General features: G+C 40.0%; 1 pseudogene; it reads left to right on the forward strand.

Annotated features, from left to right (window-relative positions):
* The first annotated feature begins 106 nt into the window (after window positions 1-106).
* Window positions 107-18,747, forward strand: LOC102936011 (annotated as a pseudogene).
* The last annotated feature ends 604 nt before the right edge of the window (window positions 18,748-19,351 follow it).

Genomic DNA, 19,351 nt, shown 5'->3' on the forward strand with positions numbered 1-19,351 from the left:
GAGAGGCTCTACATTTCAAAGAGAGCAACAAATTAATTTCCTTTTTTACTGTTAGCAGCAAGACTTTGTATTGAACATTACTGGGAAAAGTGTGACTTCTCTGGAAATGTGGTATTGCAAAATACGGACTGCCTTTGTAATGCAAAAGCTTTCACACAATGTATGTACATAAGAGAAGCGTCAAAAAGAGGATTCCGAATTTTGGTCACCCATTTTGGCATACTCAGAGGAGCAGGATGACTCTCCAGCCAGCAAGCCAGAATCTTTAGCCAGGTACTTTGAATATTAACCTGATCCTGATTAAATAATAAGCAATGTTTGACACAGCACGTTAATCTTTAATTGTAAATTTTTCTTAATAAAAAGTTAAGAGAGACAGACCAAAAAGACTGCGTGATCCACCTAGAATGTTATATTAAGTTTACTTCTTTAATATAAAAGGTATTATAACATGTACAAAATTACAAAAACAATTTACATTATAGTGTGCTGACAGTCAGTAGCAAACTATATTTGAATCAGCATTTTATAGAAAGTTAGTACTTTAAAGAGGTACTCCTGCTTCAATCACTGTGCAATAAGATATGTGTCCTTTGCAATTCAAAGTGCCTCCTCTTCCTTCTGTGGGTGTAAAATAATAGCCCTTCCACCCACCTGACAAAACTCACTGTTGAGGTAAGACCCAAATCAGATGACTCCTACGTACAGTTCACTCTGTTGTGATACAATAGGCGTAACCATTAAAAACCAAATAAGAGTCCCATGAAGAAAGTAAATCACAGCCACACCACAGCAGAGGTGCCAATACCTGTAATGGATTCGCAACACCATTTAACATGAGTTTGGGGTGGTTTTTTTTAACTGAATGGTTACAATTTTAGTTCAGCACTCTAGTGTTAAACAAAACCAAAGCCCCACACCTCTTAAAGCCAAATCTTACTTTCGTTTACAAGCATGCGACCCAAATGACGTAAACAGGGCTGCATATTTATAACTGAGAATAGATTTGGTCTCTGCCAGGTAAAATAGCTACAATACAAAGTTTTGTGTTCATAGGAAAGCACTGAACTTTCAATTAATTCAAACAATTTCTTGATGGAGTTTCTTTCCAAGAAACTAAAATTAAAGCAATATACGAAAGAGCATCAGCTTCCAATTCTCACTAGAAAAACATTTTTCCCCAGTAGTTTAGAATCTGAGTTGTGTAGCTCAGTGTAGCTGTGCATTGTACAAGGTGCCAACTATGGTAATTATTCTATTTCCCTTTAAACAAGAAGAAATATCTTCCAAAAGTTCCTTTCTCTGAGGATATTATTGTATCATGCTCTAAGCTGAATCTCTGACAAGAAAGTATAATGAAAAATTCTTTTGACCACAATTTGAAGGTTAAAATATTTTAAAACTGAGATTACAGACCAAAGGTGTCCAGGACAACAAGAAAAATTGTACACGTAGGGGTGAGGCAACAAAGTTTCTTATTTCCATGTTGGCTTTGTAATTTTAAAATGATTCTGTTCATTGGCATGGACAACAACACAACTACCTTTTAAGAGCGCTCTTGATGTTGATGAAACGGCCTGAGCAGTACTATTGATCGTCTAATCTTACAGAAGACTTAACTGATATGTTAATATGGCTGCTCTGTGCTCAGGGGCGGGGAGTTGTATAGGCCCTTGGTGCCCGGGCTCCAGCAAATTCAGGGGCGCGGGGATGAAATCACTACAGGGATCTCCTTGAAGAGGTCATCCCACCAGGGGAGGATTTACCATGAAACAGACCGTGCTGTGGCACGGGGCCCCAGTGACAGGGGCCCCACAAAATGCAGGACAAATCTCATCTGACAACCTGCTCCTGAGTCCCGGCTGGTGGCGCAGCAGAGCTCAGGTGGGCAGGCTGCCTGCATTCCATGGTGGCCGGTGGCCCCATGCCACTCCCGGAAGCGGCTGGCTGCTGGCATGTCTCTGCATGCCCCTGGTCGGGGGAGGTGGCTCCGCATGCTGCCCCCGCCCCAGGCAGCGCACAGAGACCCCCTGCCCTCCTCCTCCCAAGGGGCGTGCAGAGATGTGCCAGCAACAGCGCAACAGGGCTAAGGCGGCTCCCTGCCCGCACGGTCTCCCTCCCGCCACGCCGCACTGCTCCTGGAAGTGGCTGGCATGTCCCTGTGGCCCCTGGGGGTGGAGTGCCTCTGCACGTTACCCCAGCCCTGAGCACCAGCTCCACAGCTCCTATTGGCTGGGAACTGCAGCCAATGGGAGCTGTGGGAGCAGTGCCTGTAGGCAGCGGCGCGCAGAGACCTCCGCTCCCCCCCGGCCTAGGAACCACTGCCAAAGGAGTGTGCCGGTCACTTTGGGAGCCGCAGCACCCAAAGTAAGCACCGCCCCCCGACCCCTCCTGCACCCCAACCTCCTGTCCCAGCCCAGAGCCTGCACCCTGCACCCAAACTTCCTCCCAGAGCCCTCACCCCATCCCAGACCCCAACCCCCTGCCCTAGCCCAGAGCCCAAGGGGGGGCCCCCGAAAATGAAGCTGCGCACAGGGCCCACTAACTCTAAATCTGCCACTGCATCCCACACTCTTGTTGTAGGTCCCTCCCTCAAATCTGATGAATCCCTAGGGATCTGGAAGATCCTAGGGGATCCATGGGAGGGCAGAGTCATCCACATGAGAGCCCTATGCCTCTGCATCATCTCTGGCACCATGTCTCTAGTGGAGACACACTACCAGGGATCAGAGTAGCAGCCGTGTTAGTCTGTATCCGCAGAAAGAAAAGGAGTACTTGTGGCACCTTAGAGACGAACAAATTTATTTGAGCATTGTTCCCAAAGCCTCATGGGTTGGAGGGAGGGGCCAGGGAGACTATGTTGTCTTTTCTGACTAAGTTCTTTGAGGCTTATTGGTGTGGAGACAGGATCAAGAAGTTGATGCAGCCCCCACTTCTGTGTGAAAAGGGTGAGCTCTGTATGCAGACCGTCCTGTCCATGTGTGGCTCCAGGGGGCATGAACTGGCCCAGTGAGACTCCCTAAAGAGTAAGGTACCATTCATGGAATCATAGAAATTTAAGGCTGGAAGGGACCTCGAGAGGTCATCTAGTTCAGCCCTGTGTGCTGAGGCAGGATTAGGTAAACCTAGATCATCACTGACAGGTGTTTATCCAACCTGTTCTTAAAAACCTCCAATTACAGGGATTCCACAAGTTCCCCATGGAAGCCTATTCCAGAATTTAACTATCTTTACAGTTAGAAAGCTTATCCTAATATCTAACTTAAATCTCACTTACTTCAGATTGAGCCTAATACTTCTCGTCCTACCTTTAGCAGCCATGCAGAGCAATTGATCACCATCCTCCTTATAACAGACTTTAGCATATTTGAAGACTGTTGGTAGATCTTTCTTTAGTCTTATTTTCTCAAGACTAGACATCCCCAGATTTTTTTAATCTGTCCTGATTGTTCAGCTTTTTCTAAACCTTTTATTGTTTTGGTTGCTCTCTTTTGGACTCTCTCTAATTTTTCCATATCTCTCCTAAAGTGTGGTGCCCCGAACTACACATAGTAATTCTGCTGAGGCCTCACCCCAGTGCCAAGTAGATTGGGACAATTACCTCCTGTGTCTTACATATGACATTCCACTTAATACACCCAAGAATGTATAGGGCTTTTTTGCAACTGCATCCCATTGTTGACTCATATTCATTTTGTGGTCCATTGTAACCCTCCGGTCCTTTTTCGCAGTCCCACTGTCTAGCCAGTATTTCACATTTTGTCGTTGTTTACTCATCATAGACTATCTGAAAAGTAAGGTACCATTCATAGCAGTGAGGGTGGCAGATTTTGCCTTTAATGACCTAGAATTACTCTTTTCTTTACTTTTCATACATATATCTTATACACTTTCCATGCTCATTTCAGATGGTTTGTATTAAGTATCTTTGGTATTTTAATGGTAAAATGTGGTGAAGTTTCAGATCGATCCTGTAACTATCTTTGTTGGGATTTCAGACTAACTCTTTCAGAAGAAGAGTATGATGAAATTTCCCAGTCTATTAATGCGTAAGTTTTGTGCATCAGTCTCCTATTGAAATGTTCATTAACATATATTTTAGAAAGGCTTCATGTTATCAGAGCCACTGTTGTTTTACTGTTAAGTTCTTGGTTTTACCCTTGGTGATTCCAGACTCAGATACTTCATTTTCCTAAGTAGGGAATGCGAGTCTAATCTTCCTCTTTCTTGCAGGTGTGTGCTAAGTACGGCACATGCACACACCCCTGCTAAAAGAGGAAATCATTTGTGTCCATTCCTTAGAAATGCGTATCTGTCAGATAGCAGCATGGCTGCAAGTACTTCACTTGACACCCCTTTCTGCCTGTGTGCAGGGTGATAGGAGCTGCATTTGAATGGAAGCCAGCAGCCCACCATGTAGTCCGTACCTCCTTTCAGTGATGGCCTTCATTTTGCCAAAGCTATTTCACGGCCCTTGCAATTTGCTTACTCACTGTTCCCCTCCTTACTCCTTCTCTTCTCCTCTTCCAACCCTCTCCATGCTTCTTCTACTGTCTCACCCTCTTCCTCCCACACTTCCTCCTTGAAACTTCTTCTGCCTTGTTCCTTGCTCCACCCAACTCAACCCTTATGATATTGTGTCAACAGAGGGCCTGATTCTGCCACCCTTACTCATGCCACCTTACTCCATGAATAGTTTCATTGGGATTACTCATGAAGTAAGCTGTGACTCAATGTAAGTAAAGGTGGCAGTGCTAGGTTCTTAGATTGCAGACTGTTTTTGACAAGGACCATGTCTTTATGTTCTGTAGAATGCCAAACACACCCTGAGTGAGAGGTGGCACATAGCTGTTCAGCACCAGGATGACCTGTAACTCAGAGTGACAAGTCCTTCCTTGCTCCCATGGGGAGGGAGTAACTAATTTCACTCCTTTTTGTGAAGACTCTGTTGTCAACTTGGCCAACATATCTGGCTGGCTATTGGAGAGGACAGAGCCAAGTCTATTCCCACTCTTTCCCCCTCAGCACCCACCTACTTGCAAAAGGGAGCAGTGGTCAAGTAGCTGCTGCTTACTTTTCATCCCCATACTTTTCATCCCCATCTGATCATCTGTGATCAGAGTTGCAATCTGAGGAGGGCTGCACAAGTGAGTAAGGGTGGGCCATACCCAATCTTGCTGCCCTGCTATGTTAAGTAAGGGCTGTGAGAATCTGACTCTGTAAAAGAAAGTATCTGCATCCATTGAATCGTATATGGAAGCTTTGGATCAGAATGCTATATATGGCCTTTTATCTTATAAGGCTTGTATGTTTTAGCTTCAGGTTCTTTTCACTCTGAAAATATTATCTTTAATTATTATCAGCAGGCCCCACCTCTTTTATGAAGTGTTGGAATTTACTGTAGCACATAGGCATTGTGATCATATGGTTTGGTGTTTGCCTCCAGTGAGTTTAGGTCTCAGGGTTCTTATCAGTCTTGTCCATGTTTACCCATTATATTATGCCTGGACCTGTAGTTATTTACATGTAATAATACTTTATTGTTTTTCAGGGTACTTTTCCCAGGAGGTGGTGTTAGTCTTAAGACTTCAGAATATTCTAGGGTTGCTAGGATATTTTACAAGAAGGCACTAAAGGTAACCACTTAAAGGAAAAACTGTTCTGGTTATTGTCAGTGTTCATGGACCAAAATCATGGGAGGCTTATATTTGGACAGTCTCCAACTGGAGTGCAGTATATTCCCATTAGCCTGTTAATAAGCAGCTGACTGTTAGTATGTGTGTGTAACAAATCATCTAATAGCTTTAGATGCAGGTCTGAACTGAACACCTCCAAACTTCAGAAAATTAGAATCTGAACTTTAAGGTTTGAGGCCCATCGCTAAATAATTTAAGTGAAGTCAACCGTTAATTTCTTTATTTGTACAACATTACGTGTAAAATTTAGCTTAGTCACCCTTATTGCCAACACTTACACAAACTTTCTTGGTATCCAGTGTATTTTTTATGAAGTAGAAGTGCTCAGATGTTCTGCTCAACACTAAATCAGGCCAAGATTTTCAGGGGGTTGGGTGAGTGCTCAGCACTTTCTGAAAATCAGGCCCTTTAAGTGTTTCAGGTTGAGCACCCAAAAAGTCAGGACCTCAAAATAATGGGTCACTTCTGAAAATCTTGGCTACGCTCTTTGCTAACTGTAGTTAACATACTTTCCCCAACATATTTAACTGTACAAATCTATCCTAACAATACAGATATTTTGCCTCTCTTCTGTTATGCATAATGAAGGCAGATACGAGCTATGATGAAGGAAATAGCCTAATAAGTATGCTGCAATGAGAAGAAGTGGCTAGGACATACAAGTTGATGCTGCAAGAAAGGGACTGGAAAAAACAGAATAGATCAGTTAGCTAGAAGTCAGCTGTGAATTTCAAACTGTAGCCCGTAGGAAAAGGAGAGGTGCCTGGAGTAGAAGTTTAGGTGCATGATACATAGCAATGCAGATGGCAAGCTGGGCCTGCTGTTTACTCTACCTGTGAATTTTACTGTTTCATCCTTTTTCCTATCTGTTTACTCCACCTCTTAGATTTCATCATTGTCGTAGTCTCTGATCTCTGGGAGTTGGGACAGTCTTGTTTACATGTGTATACAGAGCCTAGCACAATGAAGCCTGTATTCTTGACTGGGGCCTCCAGGCACTGGTGCAATAAAAATAGTAAATAATAATGATACCATCCAAAAACAGGGAATATTTAAATGTTAAATGCATTAATTCTGTACATATACAGTTTACTCAAGTCATATCATTATATAGCATTAAAGGGAGTCTAAAGAGACCCTAAAGTGATGTTATTTACAACTTCTTTTGGCACTCACCCACTCAAATTCCCTTATTCTTACACATGGGCAAATAGATTTCAATAGATCTAAGTGTGTCTTAGTGTGTGTGTGTGGGAGGGGAAAGTGTAAGTTAATGTGAGTCACACATTTTACAAATTTCCTTTGAATTTGACCCCCAGTAACTGCAAATCAGTACACAATACCTTAGAAGTGAGCTTGATTCATCGCACAGTAAGGCAGCCGGGTAGAAAAAAATTCTTTACAGAGAATTATCTAGATTTATATGGATAACATAATTTATAGTGAGGCTGTTTCTTTTGGAATATGCCAGTGATGCTCTGATTCATCACTGAAGATAAATAATTAATTCTCATTTTCTAAGAGTCAGTTTTTTCAAAGGTTAGTTGTGTCCCACTTGGCCTATCTTGAAGTAGAAGTCTGATCTTCCAAGGTCCTGGCGGCCGTGAATCTCTCCATTTTACTAATCTTTTACCTCAAAAGAGGTCAGTCTCTCTCTCTTTTGGTGGGAACCTTTATAGTGGAGCTGGTCAAAAAAGCGATTGTTATGCATTTTTTTCATCCAAATTAAAAATTTCAGTGAAAACCACGGTAGCAAAGTCTAATTTCAAAAAAAATGTGACCAGCCCTAAAGCATAATATGTACAATGCATAAACTGATGCAGCATCAGGAAACATCAGCTTGCAATCAGAATTCCTACATACCCTGCTGTGCAGAATATAGCATACAGCAGCCAAGGAAAACACAGTGATATTTTCTCACTGGTATTGGTTTATAGAGATTATTTCAAAATGGTAGGTGCTTCACCCTGGATAGTGTTGTGTATGATTTTCTGTGCTCTGGGTCTTTCTCATTGCACAGGTGGCCACTGTGAAATAACTGGGGGTCAGTACAATGTGTGTTTGGTCTGATGTATACACGTATCTGAGGGTACAAGTCACTTTTCTGTGCAGTTTGTGTTCTCCCCGCCATCTTTTTTCTTGGGCATTGCCATCTGGTTGTCATAGACCCTGATATTGCAAAGACTTGCTTACCTTTCTGTAGTGTGAGTAGTCCCATTTACCTCAATGAAACTATGCACAATGTGTTAAGTTAAACATGTGAGTAAGCATGCAAGGGCCATAGAGTCTGATGGGGGGACCATACAGTAAACAGTAGTGATCATGAAATATGAACATTTCACAGCAACTCAATAAATTGCTTGTGTCGTTCTTTAGATACAGAGTTTGAGAGAAGATCTTTGTAGACATGGTCTATGCCAGGGATTGGCAACCTTTGGCATGTGGCCTGTCAGGGTAAGCCCCTGGCGGGCCGAGACGGTCAAGAGCATGTTTGCATGTATGAAGATGACTGGAATTTCTACTGTTCTTTTAAATTCATGTCCATGTCTCTTCCCACTTTTCCTTGTCAAATTTAAAATAAGAGATTACTTGGTATGACTGTGTTTTTAAATTACATGTACACGCAAGGGGTGAAATCCTAGTCCATTTGAAGCCAATGGGAGTTTTGCCTTACACTTTTCTCAGCTACATTAGAAAAAAAATTCAGTCTTTAGTGATGTTAAATATGTGGTTAGCATCTAGGCTCATTTTTAGGGACAGCGAATATAAGGGGAGTACATGTTAAGGGCTTGATTATGGTTTCACTTAAACTCTTTTGACATCATTCATTTCTCACGTGCACCAGAGTAAGTGAAAGGAGCAGCAAGCTTTACACATCGAGTATTTACATGGCAGATGACTATAAATAGGCTTGCCATAATTTGTTTTAAGTTTTTTAATATTTTTACAGATAATATTGATGTTTATTTTGAAGCATTTTTTTAGATTTTTATCAATTTAAATTTCCACAGTTGCAGGAAATTATGGGGAGAGTGAGAAAACAGGGTGGGTCAGATAATTATTTAATGACAGTAGATGCTGAAATTCAACACGTTTAAAGCTTTATACCATTTAAATATAAACTGTCATGACCACATGTGCAAATATACAAAAGTAAATACCCTTAATGAAACTCTCATATGTTCTGAAGCAGCATTTTCCTTACTTTGCTTATTTGTACATTTCAGTTATAATTGATGGAACTATTTTTTCATGGGTTTGTGTATATATGGTGAAACTGACTTTTACTAATATGTATCTAATATCTAATCCTTCCAAGCCTAGCTCTAAATATACTGTGATACCGTTGGAGCTTCTTTGCATAGATATTCAATATTTCAACATTTTACTATAGGAGCAAGGATCCATGTGAGCTTTTAGGGTCACAGTGTCAGTGATATAGTTAAGATGGAGGTAGCACCTTAACGTTCGGGAGACAACAGAGCTTTTAAAACCTGTGTGCGGTCAGAAAAACTACTGTGTAAAAACGCCACCTTCTCACTGTCCAGATCTCTCTGAGAATATTCAGAGCCATATGTGCTTCTTTAAGTTACAAAAATTAGTTTCATTCTGCTTTTTATTAGCTATTCTTTCTTTCTTCCCTTACCCCAGTTTTGCCCTTAGCTCAGATTTCATATCAGTTTCATTGTTTTTAAGGTAACAGTGCCACTTTCTATTTTATGTTGTTTAAAGTCAGAATTTTTCCTCCAGGAACCTAGAGCACAAAATTGCTGGCTATGCAAGCGTCAAGCACATAAAAGGGCTAGATGTTGCAGAACTCCCTGTCCCCCATAGAAATAAAAGGATGTGCTATTTGTTAATGCATAGCGTTGTGCTTGCCTCATAGTAGGAATGTCCTCATTTCATGGTTCTCATGTCCAGGCCACTCACAAGATTATCTGCCAATACCCTAGAAAGCTCCAGTGCATATTAACATGTACCTAAATTACTGTATGTGTTGACATATTTCTTGACTTTTTTTGCTTCTTATTTTAAAGACTAATGATAAAGGAGACTATTTTCCTGTCTGGGGAACATGTCTGGGACACCAAGAGCTTACATATCTCACCAGTGGGAAGAACTTACTGGTTAAACCGAAAACTGAGAATATTTCACTCCCATTGAACTTTACCACAGGTGAACACTACAAATATCATTTGGTTTCACAGGAATCATTTTAGAGCTTCTCTCTCCCCTTTTAATGTTTTTCTTGTAATGAACCAACATTTAAGGTTGAAGATTTAGAACAGGTGAGACTAATGTTTTTATTATGTTGATATTGTTCTAGCAATAGAATTCTATGAATATAAAATAAGAGGTCTGAGAGCAAACTATTTGCAGGCCACAGGTATATACAGAGAGGCCAAAATCAAAATTGTGGTTCTGAACAGCCATGAACTTTGGGGAAGTTTCGTCCGAGATCCAAAATTTAGGTCTAGTCCCCCAACTCTGTAATGAGCTGAATAAAATGTTTGGATCCAAACACCTCCAAGCGTTGGAGACATTTGGATTAGAACTTCGCAGGTTGGCTCACTTCTAATCATAAATGGCAGCACTGTTCTTCTTGGTGGTATAACACATAGCGTTGAAAGCAGTTGGTCTGCCTCCAGAATGAGATGCAAGTCAGCGTATGGGTAGCAGAATCTGACTCTGAATGATGCTTTCTATGGCTTTTTATCTCACAGCAATGAGCAGGATTTCTCCAATTGATTGCCAATAATTAATGGACTAAATGCTGTTGCCTTGCCTTATTTAGACAATTCTGCCTTTCTTAATTAAATAGAGTAATACCTTATCTTGTGGGTAGTCCCACTGAAATTAATGGTAGAATAGGGTTCTAATCAGTGTGAACAAAGGTGGCAGAATCAGGACCTCAATAGATCAGGGTTTCAGCATATGGCCTGGTGAGAATTGCAAGGGTGAAGTCTGCTGGAGCTGTATTACACACATGTGAGTATATTTCAGGGGTTTTCTTGATTAATAAAGTCTAACAAAAGAACAGAATCAAAAGGATTTGAAATGAATTCAGTCAGTACTTTATCACATGTATCCCCATCCTTTTAATGATGTTCCATTGATAATACAATAGTCAGAATATTCCTTTCTTTTTTTGTACAAGCTGCAAAAGACAGCAGGATGTTCCAGAAGACTTGTTGCAAAAACTTGCCACTGAGCCTTTGACGGCACACTCTCACAAGTGGAGTGTCTCCATTAAGGTATTTGACTATTTGATTTAGTGAATTCAAATGAGTTTATTCTTCTAAATCTATAAATATAACAGTTTTTTTCTGTCATTTGTTTGCTGCAGAATTTCAGAAAGAATGAGAAACTAACCAACTTCTATAAGGTTCTGACAACTAACACAGATGGAAAGATAGAGTTTGCATCCACAATGGAAGGTAGCGATCAGTTTCCAATGTAAACTGTGATTGTAATTATTATTATTGTGGAAGATCTCAGTGAGCGTGGTAGTGGTGTTACTAGTTCATAATACAAATTTAATGTTAGGATAATCAGAGGAGTGTCAGCACTGCCTGCCTTTCAATTGATTGGACTGTGTTCAGTCTGGACTCTAGAGATAACCTACGTCTTCGCACTTGGCTTTTGATGTGCATGTCTCTGAGTATACGTGTTCCCTCTCTCACCCAACTGCTCCACACCAGATACGTCAGCACACTTTATCAACAGAATATTTTCAGTGCTGAGGGACAAGACATGGAAGCACCACTTCCATTTTTGTAGTTTAAACCCCTCCTTAGTGCAATGTGTCTACTCTGGACTTCTGCTACTGGCTGTCTACTGATACTGATGCTGCCTCTCCATGCTGCTCTGTTTATCTGTGCCTCCAGCACAGGGAAAGCTGGTAATTGCTCTCTTCCAAGAGACTCCTGTATTACCAGTGCCTTCATCTGAATGTTTAACTCCAGAAGCATATGTCTTGATTCGCTAGAGAATGCTAGAGAGAGGATTTAGTCATTGTTCTACTAGAAGCTATGCAGTAGGCTAAATGTATGGTCTATGTACATTCTAGACTAGTACTGGAGCTCGATAGTAACTGCTGTGCAGTTAACAAAACTCCTAGCACTCGCTCATTTTTTTAAATGAAACAATTCTTTTTTCAGTTTTTTAATACTGCAACTAAAACAATCAGATTACGAAGGGGGAACAATAACCTGCAGAAACTTGTTTATATAGAATGAAACCCTTTTTCTTTTAACAATATACTTAATTTTAATTGTAACTTTAAGTTCTCATACTATATAACTGGCCAGATTATTTTTTTAAACTTAAATAAATATTGTTCTTGGCCTGAAACTTTTTGGATAGGAATAAATTTTCACAACAGAGATCCAACTCGCTGCTTAAGGCTTTGTGTTCCTGTTAGAGAACCCACTAATTATTAGTGAGAACTGTAGTAATGTATTCATTGTAATAAAATTGTGCATGCAATGACTTGAGTGAAGACCTAATATGTGCACTGATGGAAAATTTGTTTATGGCAGCATATAAATCCCCTATTTATGGTGTCCAGTGGCATCCAGAAAAAAGTCCTTTTGAATGGAAGAATGTCTCAGGCATACCACATTCCCCATCAGCTGTGAAAGTAACAGATTATATTAATTAATGAAGGTAAGTTTTTTTTTCCATTGATATATATAAAATTCAGTTTCAAAGAGATAAAGTAGTAGAATGTTCTCTGGGGTGGGGAAAGGTCCCCTTTTCAAGTGTCAAAATACTATACCTTTGATTGATCTGTGAGCACATACTATGCAAGCTTAAAGGCTTATTAAAAGGAGGGACACTTCATAGAATGGTTGAGTAAAAATAACAACAAAAGCCAAGCATTCTGATGGAAGCAAACAAATTCCTTTCAGTAGAGAATAATTTGCCAGAAGGAGAGTGTTGATTTTTAATTTGAGATAAATTCTTGAGCAGACACCAACAACCAATGAAACTTTAGAATTGTTAAGGCTGCACTCTAGGAGAACTGAAAGCTCTTATTCACATCCCAGTCTCACTCTACCTTGGGCAAAGTAGGTAGAATGAGATAAAATCTCCTATTCATTATTTCCAGAAACTTCCTCAGTTTTATTTGGGGTAATTACAGCGGATCCAGAAGAGGGATGGACAAAAATAAGTAGGAAACTGTCTCCAGGCTCAGAGAAAGACCAATGCATTTTCCTCTTGAAGTGCAACAAGGCAGTCCAGCCTAGCCACATTACAAACTCTTCTGTGTTAGTCTCTTAAGGTATAGAACTTAATCCTCACAGCCTCTCTCTACAGCCCTTACTCCATTTGGCTGAAAAAGCTTCCACAGCCTGGGAAGGGGTCTTCAGACAAGGTTGACTACAATGCTATAGGCCAACACTGTCTCCTGAACACTCTTCACATAGTTTGCAAAGATCAGAATCCCTCCTGCCTATTTCTTCCCTACCATAAAAATAAAATGTAGAGTGAGAAACACAAAATATTTGTTTAATAGGGAGCAGGTTTAATACAAACAAGAGAAAGTACTTTTCTCATAACACAGAACTACCCTGTGGAACTCATTGCCATGGGATGCTGTGATAGCTAAAAGTAAGCTGGGTTCAAAAAAGCACTAGATGTGTTCAGGGAGGATAGGTCCATGAATGACTATTATCCAAGATGATCAGGGATGCAACCTCATGCTCAAGGTAACCCTAAACTTCTGACTACCAGAAAACCAAGAGGAGAAGACAGGGATGGATCATTCCAACTGCTCTTTTCTGTACGCCTCCCATCCTAAATCTCTGGTACTGGTCCGTATGGAGAGAGCACACTGGGCTAGATGAACAATTGGTCTGACCCAGTATAGCTTCCTGTGATTGATGGAGACACAGAATCTATGAGCATTTAACAACCAATCCATTCTGCTGAAACATAATTGACTTTTGATCAATGGTATTTCTTACAACGTTGTTAATTTTAACCTGAGCATGCTCCCAGAAGTGAAAAACTGAACTGGTAGGATTTTTGTTTTCAGTGTTGTTTCAGCCATATTGGCCCCAGGATATTAGAGAGACAAGGTGGGTGAGGTAATGTCTTTTATTGGATTTAGGTCTGTTGGGGAGTGAGACAAACTTTTGAGCTATACAAAGCTCTTTTTCTGGCCTGGGAAAGATACTCAGAGGGTCACAGGTGGATATTTAGACATCTGAAGAAACGTTCTGTGTAGTTTGAAAGTTTGCCGCTTTCACCAACAGAAGTAGGTCCAATAAAAGATATTATCTCACCCACCTTGTCTCTCTCAGAAGGATTTTGTTTTCCTTGCAAATACAATCTTTCCCAACTTTGCAATTTCTTTTTTAAAAAAACCTATATTTTTATTGTTTTTATATAAAATATAAACACATAACATATATACAGGTTTCAGAGTAGCAGCCGTGTTAGTCTGTATTCGCAAAAAGAAAAGGAGTACTAGTGGCACCTTAGAGACTAACCAATTTATTTGAGCATAAGCTTTCGTGAGCTACAGCTCACTTCATCAATGAGCTCACGAAAGCTTATGCTCAAATAAATTGGTTAGTCTCTAAGGTGCCACTAGTACTCCTTTTCTTATAACATATATAAAAACACGCACAAGATGGAAATACCATATATCAACAAAAATTGTAAAACCTGGGGGAAAATGAACCCAAAATAAACAAACCAACCCCCCAGACTTAAAACGTGTCCCAGTGTGGGCACGTTCAGACCTCTGATGGCTTCAGTTCCATCCTCTCTTCCCCTCCCTATATTATCTAATAATAGTCTAAACATTTCTAAATACAAATATATTTTAAGTCAAATATAATTTTGTATATACTATTGGGCATTCTAGAATATGTATAATATATTCCTACCTACAGATTTTATGTATACTGATAGAATCATAGACTCATAGAAGATTAGGGCTGGAAGGGACCTCAGGAGGTCATCAAGTCCAACCCCCTGCTCAAAGCAGGACCAACCCCAACTAAATCATGTCAAGCCAGGCCTTAAAATCCTCTAAGGATGGAGATCCCACCACCTCCCTAGGTAACCCATTCCAGTGCTTCACCACCCTCCTAGTGAAACAGTGTTTCCTAATATCCAACCTAGACCTCCCCCACTGCAACTTCAGACCATTGCTCCTTGTTCTGTCATCTGCCACCACTGAGAACAGCCTAGCTCCATCCTCTCTGGAACCCCACTTCACTCAGTTGAAGGCTGCTATCAAATCCCACCCCACAACTCTTCCCTTCTGCAGACTAAACAACCCCAGTTCCCTCAGCCTCTCTACTATGTACAGTAGAAGCTCAGAGTTATGAACACCAGAGTTACGAACTGAGCAGTCAACCACACACCCCATTTGGAAATGGAAGTGCACAATCCGACAGCCACAGAGACCTAAACAAAACAAAACAAAAAAACAAATATAGTACAGTACTGTGTTAAACATAAACTACTAAAGATATAAAGGAAAAGCAGCATTTTTCTTCTGCATAATGAAGTTTAAAAGCTGTATGAAATCAATGATCAGCTGTAAACTTTTGAAAGAACAACCATAGCATTTTGTTCAGAGTTACGAACATTTCAGAGTTATAAACAACCTCCATTCCCAACGTGTTCATAACTCTGAGGCTCCACTGTATGCATATACATATAAACAAACTCATCACATCTACATTTACAACTGATCTGGTAAATCAAATATAAATTAGTATGAAATCTAAAAATGAAAAATGCAAGATAAAATGATATTCACAGTATGTCCAATGCTCTGCTCAAATTGAATAACTAGTGCTATTTAAGGTTATAGTGTACTTTACATGTCAGGAGTGTTGCCTATTCCAAAGGACTTGTGGTCACCGTAACAGAATCCATGAGAGGCAGAGCTAGTGAAGAGATTCTGTCTAGCGGTGCAAGTTGCGTTGGTTAGTGCAGACAATACTTCAGTCAGCAGATGTTGCTATAAACCTCAGCTTAGTGTTAAACGGTTAGTCTATGCACTGCAGGATTATTCGGTTGTCCTTATTGCTCAGTTCAGATCAACAGAAGAGTTCAGTCTAGCTGGTTATCTGCTAGGAGCTGGAAAATGATATAAGTGAATATTACTATATATATACGAGGATGCATGGGAAAACAAACTAATTTTTAAACTTCTTGAGGTATGCTTTTCAGGATGAAACAAACATTTCTGCTATTTTTGGTCAAATCTGGTCTCAGTCTTTGAAGTGTCTGTGAAGCTTCAGAGGGGGTTATGCAAAATACTGTGGAACCTTCTAAATCTATAGTGAAAGTGGATGGGTATTTGATGCTGTATCTGAGGTTGGTCCCCCTCAGGATTTGCTTTATGCTATTGAATTATAGGTGCTGAGTCTGTGGGTGCTCCGGAGCTGGAGCACCCAGGGGAAAAAAAGGTGGGTGCTCAGCATCCACTAGCCACCTGCCGATCAGCTGTTCAGTGGCAGGGGGGAGGTGCTGGCGGGAGTGGGGGCAGGGCCTCGGGGTGGAACACCCACCCAGGAAAATGAAAGTCAGCCCCTGTGCACTGAATGCAACCCTTTTTTTTGCTAAGCTCAGCTGAGAAGGCAGGAAAAAGAGAAAAATTGTGGCCTTTGTACATAAAGGTTTTAGGTTTTCTGGCAGCTTTCATTAACGTTACTTTATCATCTTCAAGCTAGTCAGTAGCTTGAAGACGATGAGTCTGGGCTTGCCAGAATCCTGGCTTGTAGTATCAGGCATTTGATGAGCCCTTTCAATATCTAATGGGAGCAGCTGGGGCTCCAATTTAAGTATGTCAGAGAGCTGCTTCTGAAGAAAGCTGATAGTATTCTTCCCCTCTAAACCCTCAGCAATGCCCAAGAGGCAAAAGTTGTTTATTTGAGATCTGTTTTCTAAGTCATCCTATTTTCTTCCACTTTGTCTAGTGTAAGTTTAAGGAGGCTGTTTCTTCTTTAATTTCCCTTTGTAGCTCATTTTCCAAGTCAGCCATTTGGGATTTTATATCACATACATCCTTAGAGAGACCACAAATGTCTTTTGACATTAAATCCAGTTGTGAGGAATTCCTTTGGTGCCATGATATCCTGAGTTAGGTTTTGCTGAGGCCCTGCGGTCTCCACTTTCAGCTGCTTAGGTGATGCAGGGTCAGATCTTTTGTTGCCTTTTCACTGGAATCCATAGTCAAGAGTTCAAAGTTTATTCAGGGGATCAATTTCAACTTTGATGACAGAAACTTACTGCCAATTTGCCAAGAGAGTAATTATTAGAGATGAATTGATATGTAGGGAGTGAAGAGGTCCGAGACTAGGTAGCCACCTTCGTCATGGGTACCACGTGACCCCCAACTTTGCGATTTCTGATAGGATAGAATTGCAGTGTATTAGTTCTGGTTTTGCAGATGTCTCCAGTGCTACAAGAATCAGATTTTTAGTAGCAGTCATTGCTTTTAAAAATGAACATAGCCTTCCATGATAATAAAGTATCTTTATTACCAGTATCCTTTGGAAAAGGTAGCTCCACGATTTCCACCACCAATTTAAATTATGATGTTATTATTGTTGTTATTTATTATTAAATTTTTATACCACTGTTTGCTATAATTGCATATAGAATAACTGACTTCACCAAGCAAGATACTATCATAGACGATGACAGTGAAGTAATTTGTACTTTTAAAATGTCTTACAGCCTGGAAGAGCCTGCACCGTTTTCCCAGTAAGAATGAAGAGACCGAAGCATTGATTTATAATTATGCCCCTGTTTTTAGCAGTGCATTTTCTATATTTCAGCAAATCTATTTTTTTGATTGAACATCCATTCCATGGGGCAGGGTAGCTATCTGTAAATAGAGTTATTTGTTGCAAGTTTCATAATTAAACTCATGTTGTGCATTGCAAGTGGCAGAACACCAGAATGCTTAGCTTACCTTACAGTGATTTATCTTATGTTACCTCTGTAGAATTGGTCCATTAATCTGACAAATTTTTCATTCAGTGACATAATAATTGCCCTAGATCACATTTTAATATCGCTTACAGGAAAATACATTTTACCTCCAGGGATGGAATCTTGATTGTGCTTATAAATTAGAAAAGAATCAGGTTTATTAATCAGTGCCAAAAAATGAACAATACTCTTGTCATATATTTGAAAGAAATAAGTTTACTTCTTCAGAACACTATGGGCTCTGTGATTGCATGTGTGTTGTTTAATCAGATCTTTTAGCATAATTCTGTTCTTTTGGAAAATGTCCAGAATTGATAACTGAACTGAACCGGAGCCCCACAATGCTTTATGGCTTGACCAAAGGTGAAGCAGAAAACTATTGTCTGAGAAGCTATAGTGCCAAGTTACAGTGGTGGTTTCACCAGATAAAGAATGGATTTGTATTAAGGACTCTGAAATCAATTCTCTCAGACATATTAACCCAAATATATATACTGCTTTATTACTGTAATTATATGGGTAATTGGATAAGGTGTGTTGTGTAACTAAACTAAGAAAGTTATTAACAAGAAACAAGGAAGGTATATCATATATTTTTCGAATGCTTTATACTTGTGCTAAGTTTAGAACTGTGAACTATACTCATGTTCAGCTTATTGTGGCAATCTACTAGCAGTTAAACTCTTGCAGTCCCTGTTTTTGTACGTGTAGTTCTGTTCTTTGTATGAGTAGAGTCTGTCAGAAAATGAGATGTACGTTCTGTTGAGGCTTGTGAAATAAGCACCGTCTTCCAGGTACAGATAGTTATATGAACTGGATCTGTTTGGTACAGATGTCTTTATGTCTTGCAAAATAGGTATAAGACTAGATGAGAAAAGAGATATAAGGCTTTGTTAATACAGTGGATTTGAGGATTTTCTATCTGTTGTAAACAAGTGGGGCATAAATATAAGTCAAAGGGAGCTAATACTTTGGGACAAACTGAATGTTACAAGACTGCTCTCCAGACTGGTGATGTATTAACTTTCTGTATTGTGCTGATTTATCTATTTTTGATTAATAAACTGATTGAGTCTAAGTAATGTCTTATCAATAAAAGAATTGAACTCATTGGTGTCAACAGAATGAAACACTGTTTTGATCTTGAGGTTGACAGAAACACTGTTTTGATCTTGTGGCTTGTGGCTGAGAAAATGATTTGTCCTTTAGAAACACGACAACAAAAAATAGGGAAACATTATTGCAAACTGGCATACAAAAGTGCATGCAGTGCCATTTGTGAAATGGTATCTGCTATACATTAGGCATCTGTGTCTGGGGAGCCTAAACCTTCTAGAATTTATATAAGAGTGAAGGTGCAGTATAATTTGGGGACTACACACATCAGTTAATGTAAATCCATTTGGAGCGGAGAGTTTAAACATTGATTCACCTACTGCTCCCTCCTTCAAGTTCAGACTAACATCTTTCTTAAGCACCTGATCCAAAACTCACTGAAGTCAGTGGACAGATTTTGGCTCAGGCCCTGAATTTAAAAAGAATATGACTGCCTAGTGTTCTCAATAATGATATTATGTATAATTAGGCTTTTTCTGTGACTGTTGGGTGAAATCCTGATCCTTCCGAAAGTAAGGGGAGTTTTGCCATTGACTTCACCAGGATTTCACCCCTTGTTTTTAAAC

This window comes from Chelonia mydas, chromosome 2 (genome assembly GCF_015237465.2).
Source record: "Chelonia mydas isolate rCheMyd1 chromosome 2, rCheMyd1.pri.v2, whole genome shotgun sequence".
Taxonomy (NCBI): domain Eukaryota; kingdom Metazoa; phylum Chordata; order Testudines; family Cheloniidae; genus Chelonia; species Chelonia mydas.